Genomic DNA, 6,657 nt, shown 5'->3' with positions numbered 1-6,657 from the left:
CTTTTTCGTATTTCCATAAGTGCGATTTTTTAAAAATATTTTACTCCTTTTTATTAAGGGGTGTTGGAAACCCTATAGCAACAATGTTGAATTGGCCATTTTTGGATTACCTTTTCTGAAAATCTGCTGTTCTTACAGGCTTGAAGGTTTTTACGTAATTAAAGTACATCTATCACCTAGCGCTCTTTCAACCCCGAGGCAGGTTCGTCTATGCACTCGCCATAGTAGGAAAATAATCTCTATCTTTGAAATTTTATCCTCTAATTTATTACACATAACAGTACACAATATACAATAAAACAAATATCACTAGTATAGTATACATTTAATTATATACATAATATAAGGCGTGCAAAACATGTTTTAAGTAATCTCAACTATATACATAATATAAAGCGCGCAACACATGTTTTAAGTAATCTCTATCCACACGGCATGGCTGCCGGTCCAATCGCTAAAGTACCAAGTCTCGTATTCACGCCACCAGCCTGCCTCGATCGGTTTTTCCGAGAAATCTCGAATCCTTTTAATACGGTGTCTTTAATCATAATATTGTTATTTCAATCCATTTCATCGAGAGTCGCGATCAAACTTTTAACTTTTGTTTTTAAACTCTGAAAAATAATTTTCCCTTCTTCAGATATTTTATAGAGATTAAGAATCACTTCAGCATGATGTAAAAAGAACAGCCATTTCTCAGCTTTCGATGGTGGGTCAAACATAACTCCTTTCATTATTTTCAAATGTTTCAATAATCGTTTTTCTTGCTCTAAGAATCTCTAAGAATCTCCTATATCTTGATAAAAATAAGAACCTTAATTTCTCATTTCCATATAAAATATACTTTCTCGGTGTCTACTGGCTTTAACGCCTGACATTCGAATTATGTTATTAACAGACATAAAAACAATTATAATTTTCTATGTTAATATGGTTAATATATAAATTAAGAAGGACTTACCTTTGATCCCGATAGTGAAAATATCGAACGAAGAGCACAACTTGACGCTGTAAACTTTAATCATGAGCACACTGCAGTGGCACGTAACTTGACATGATTACAACACGGTAATTCACATTACCCCTGATTTAACTTTTCACGATTTCACTAGGATGATGAACACTGATGATCCCATTTTATCACTCACTGGCTGTTAACTTTTTAGCACATCACGCTTTCACAAATCGGATGAATTTATTCGCACACATGGCCCTAAACGCGCCATTTTCTTTCGTCATAAAAATCTTCTCTCATCGTAGATCCATTCGTGAACTATCACCGAGTTTCATTTTATAACTTTCAGTAACTTTTTACAACCATATTTATTTATTATTTTCACTATTTAGTGATTTCCTTTTTCACAATCTTATCCTATCGACTGCGCCGATTTGCACCTCGCGCCGTTTTAACTCCGAGGCGGGTTCGGTCATTTCTCATGCACTCGCCATAATAGGAAAATAATCTCCATCAGCTTTGAAATTTTATCCGCTAATTTATTAAACAATACACAATAAAACAAATACCACTACTATACATTTAGCTTAAGTTATCTCTTTGCACACGGCATGACTGCCGGTCCAACCGCAAAAGTCACAAGACTCGTATTCTTCCCACCAGCTTTCCTCCACTCTGTTTTCCGGCGTAACTACGTCCCTTCCTTTAACCGTCTTTCGCCCTCGCGGATAAAATGTTGTGGAAACGTCTTTTGCTAAGGGAAGGAACATCACAATACCTAGCTGAATGTCCTGAAAAGAGCTTTTTTATCATTTTAAATTTTAGAGTATTTTACAGTATATTTTGTTACGCATAGTAAAATTTAGCACTGATTATAATCAAAAGCTCATTTCGGCAAATATTTGGAAGCGTAGTAAATAAGGTATAAAAATTTCAGATACCTGTGAGCAGTAGTTCTTGAGAACAGGTACTACATCGAGTATAAAAAATCACGTTCGGGGGAAAAACGCGATTTTATGTAAAAATTCTCAATTATCAAAGTATTCAATGACAAATTAAAGCTAGATTTTGTACAGTCCTAATTTTCATAGAGATTAAAGAACGGTGTTTTAAGAAAGCTAAAATTGTAGAGAATTTGAAAATGCAAATATCAGAAATCCTCATTTTATGAAATGTTTTGGCTTTCAACACCCCTTCAACTATTCTATTCTTTAAAGTCCTTTCTCTTTTTTTCTATTCTGGTAAAACTTGATATATAAATTTAATTCTTTGTCTTTTAATTTTTAATTTTATATCTCTGGTCGCATTTCTCTTTAACGATTAATATTTTGCGTTTGGCTTATTATTATTATATTAAAATTATGCGAAATGAACAAACAGTAAATAATGAGATGCTCAATTAAAAACAAATACAGATTTAATGATAAAAGGGAAATTTTTAATGTCATTACAAACAAGATTTCAAGGGGTTCAAGAGGCCGTTGCCTAAAAAAAAAAGAAAACAATTCGTCGTTTCCGGAAGAAATGAAACTTTAAAAAATATTTTCGTTGTCACAAAAACCAAACTTTTCGAAACATTACGTTATTCAAACTCTTACGTCACTTCCGAGTGTCACGTTATCTAAGATGGCATAGGTTTCGGCTACGTCCCCAAGCCTCTGGCATCTCCTGAGGGCGGTTGGTTACTACACCTGTACCAACGATAGTGAACTTCCGGTGATATCCTTCTGTCTGTACCTGAATGAAACTGGCTCTATTTGACGGCACACTAGCGAAACACTAAAAAGTCATGATTTAAACGACGATGATTTGAATAATTTAACTGGAATTTTGAGGACGACAATTTAGATTAACTGCTGATGATTTTTTATTTAGGTGATCGTGAGTATATGGTTTAGTGATGAAGAGTATGAATAATTGAGTAGGATGAAAATAAAACTTTAGGTGATCGGGCTTTGTATCTAGGTGAAGTTCTTTTATTCTGACGACGACTTCAATGATGATGATGAAGATGATACATAGGATGGTTTAGAATGACTGATGTGATTTGGGTGATGATGGTTTATCTTATTCTGACGATGATCATGGTGACGCGATATACATGATGGATAAATGACGATGTGTATTAAGTGATAATAAATATTTAGATGAATTTGATGGTAACATAGTTTTGACTGATGACGATTTTATACATGATGTGAGAGTGATTTATATAATAATTTAGAGGAGTTAGACAATGAAGACGATGATTAAATGAGGATGAAGAAGATGATGATTTGGTTGATATTGCTTTCTATTTAGATGATCTGGAAGATTATGATTTATCTATCTCGACGATGATAATGGTGATGATGACATATACGACGGTTTAAACTGAAGGTATGATTTCGATGATGATGATTATTTAAATGATGGTTTTGAATTATCTGGTGATAATTTTATAATTTCTTTCTTGGTTATTCAGATAACAATTTTGATGGTGAATTAGAAGGTTGAGGTGATGAAAACGATGATCAAATGAGAATCATATTGTTGATGGTGGTGATTTAGATCATACTGCTTTTTATTTAGTTGATTTGAGCTATGATGATTTATCTTAATTTGGCGATATTTTCAATGACGATGATGATGATAATATATATATGATGGTTTAACATGAAGATGTGTTTTGGGTAGTTATGCTTAGTTAGATGTCTTAGATTAGCAGATGAAGTTGATTGGATTTAGAAGGAAATTTATATAGATGATGATTTCAATGAGTTAGATATTGATTTAGATGAAGGTATATCCATTTGATAATGATTATTTAAACAATAAGAGAGTCGTCCGAAATATTACTTTGCCGTAAACCATAAAAGATAAAGTCTTATTACCTGGAAAAACCTATTGCAAAAGATACAGCTATATTTCTGCTACTTCTCAGCATAAGAAACATCGGAACTATACCAATTGTCATAGCGTCGGTTACCTATTTCCATTAGAGTGTCATAGAAGTCTGTCGCCTGGGAAGAAAGGCAGCCCGTCACATTTGCCTGCAACATTTCACCTGTAGGAAAGTGTGCCCAGACAAGAACGTCTTCAGGTGCAATAACACGTGGAAGTACTTAACAGCAAGATCGGAGCCATAGAATGGATGGTCAGACATCTCCCAGCGAAACGTCTGCAACATATATTTTGTGGAATTCCCCGTATGCGTCCGATGTTGTCGTAGGACACCACAACACCAGCACTGAGCATCCCAAACCATTTGTTCTGAATGGATCTTCAGATGTTCTCTAGTAAAGCGCAATAAAGATCAGCTTTCACCGGAGCACCACTCGCCAATACGTCAATGAGCAGAATGCCTGTACTATCCCAGAATACCGTGGACTTCAATTTCCGTGCATAGACTGAGGATCGTCCGGCGCGTGGATCTCTGTGACGCCAATCAATCGTGAGTTGCTGTTTTCTATGGTGAAGTGAGCTACCCACATCTCATCACCTGTAACGATTCTGTTAAATTGCGTTCAATAAACTGATTTATGTATCTGCTGCCTCTAGTTGTTTGTGTTTAAGTTTTCAGTATTCGAATTGGAACTCAAATACAATCAATCATATATATAGATTACATATCAATTCATATATTTGAATTAAATACATATTTACTTACCGGCCCGAAACTTTCTTAACACGTTGAGCGCGGCGCCGGTCTCTGGGGACCGACAGTGAACTTTCCGTGTGGCCGGCGTCGGTCCCTGGGTACCGGCACTGGAATTTTCGTTTGCCTGGCGTCGTTCCACGGAACCGACAGTATAAGTTAAAAAATAAATATAGTCTCAATGAAATGTGATCAAATTTAGCATTAATGAAATGTATTGAAACATTCTAAACAAAAATACGGCTTAGCTTTAAGTCTTAGCTCGCTGCCGGCTGAACGGAAAGGACAGCAAATTCGGCGCCGAACTCAGCGTGTTAATTAGAAAGCTACCGCTCGGCCTTAAAAACGCACAGCAGTTTGGTTTAAATAACCACTGATAACACTATTCTATAACGTTCTTTCTATAACGTTCTATAACGTATTATTCTATAACGTTCTTTGTACGTTAAAGTACATATAGCACAAGAGTGTGCAAGGAAACTGATATATAACAAATTTATTTAATATTTTTCATATAATAAGGATAATTTCAAACTGTAAACATAATTCTAAAAATCCATGACGTTATCGAATTGAGACCTGTTTCGATGTCAGATATATCTCGTAATGAAATCTGAAATTTTCTGAAATTTAACAACTAATTTTTCGAGGTATTTGACAGTCCAATCTGTATAAGTTTCATTTATTTGTTTAAATGTTTGTAAAGTGTTATCACAGATTTTCATAAAAAAGGGTGTGAGAGATAAATGATAAAATTGATAGATAGGAATGGAGGGAATATTATGCATTTGTTCAGAAACATAAACGTAGTATTTGTGAGATTTCTCGCACAGCCAAGTTATAATTGTTTTGTTAAATTCTTTTTTTTTCATATTTAATTCTTTTAAATTATTTTCTCAAAGTTTGTCATAATTTATGTGACTCAACTAGGTACGAAAAATTGATTCGGAATGTAAAAGAAATATATGTATTCTGTAACATTATTTTTTGTAAAGTTTAATTTTTTTTAATTAACAAGGTCTGTAACCAATGTTTGCACTTATTTATGCACGGAGTTCCAAGCAATTTCACTCATCATCCTACAAGCTGCAATAAACACAAAAACACAAATCTGAAAATGAAATATTCTAACAAGGATTGTAAAGCCAAAGGCATATAATTAGTCTCCTCTGTATGCTCAGATGATTCAATATGATTTCTCTCACAGCTTATAGATTTTCAGATGAGTTACTCACGTTCGTTTTTAACGGTAATCAAAATAATGTAAAACTGCAATTAAAAAGATTAAAATTTCGACAAATTGACTAAATGAAAAATATATTCGCTGGTCGCTTAAAATTGATTCAACGGTACCTAGTTCCAAATTGCAAAACGGGTATTCCACACACGGATAATCGAGAATTAGTATAACATTCTACAGCAAAATAATGCAAATTCCTGGTTTTTTTCATATATTGCATTCATGCTGTCAGATTTATTATGTCTAATCTTGTAATATTATTGTAAAATTACTGCCGGTAGAAATCATTCCTTGAAAATGAAGGCCCCTTGCCACCTTCTTGATGCCTAATTTCAAATGGATAATTCAAACGTGGCCAAAGGAGAAATATTAAAATTTTCAAAAATTCGTGTTTACGGTTTTTTAATACCTAGATTTAACACTGCTAACTAATATTATGATATAATAATATATTAATAATTAGTCAAATGAAATTTATGTGGCTTCGTGTCAACCACTTGGTATTTTTAACGCTGTGTTTGAGCAAAATCAGAATATATTTTATTTAAGCTATAATAAACATCCTACAGTAACATTTAGTTATTGTACATTGTTTTTTATCAGCACTTACGAGCTGAAGTTTCGTCTTATTAAACTATCCATATTGGTGTTTTTCATGCTCCTATATTGTTTTTGTATATAAATAATGGAAATTACAATTGGAATGATCAGTTCCATAAAACTCTCAGTATTCTGCAATCCTAACCACATGACCAATGGTGCCCCAAACATACAAGAAACAAACAGGTATTTACAAGTAGGAATGATTTTCGAAACGTTTGCTTG

The sequence above is a fragment of the Stegodyphus dumicola genome, chromosome 11, assembly GCF_044657685.1.
Source record: "Stegodyphus dumicola isolate Sdum_Otavi_A_Nest chromosome 11, ASM4465768v1".
NCBI classification, from domain to species: Eukaryota; Metazoa; Arthropoda; class Arachnida; order Araneae; family Eresidae; genus Stegodyphus; species Stegodyphus dumicola.
The sequence above is the reverse complement of the archived record's forward strand: the minus strand, read 5'-3'. Positions refer to the sequence as shown.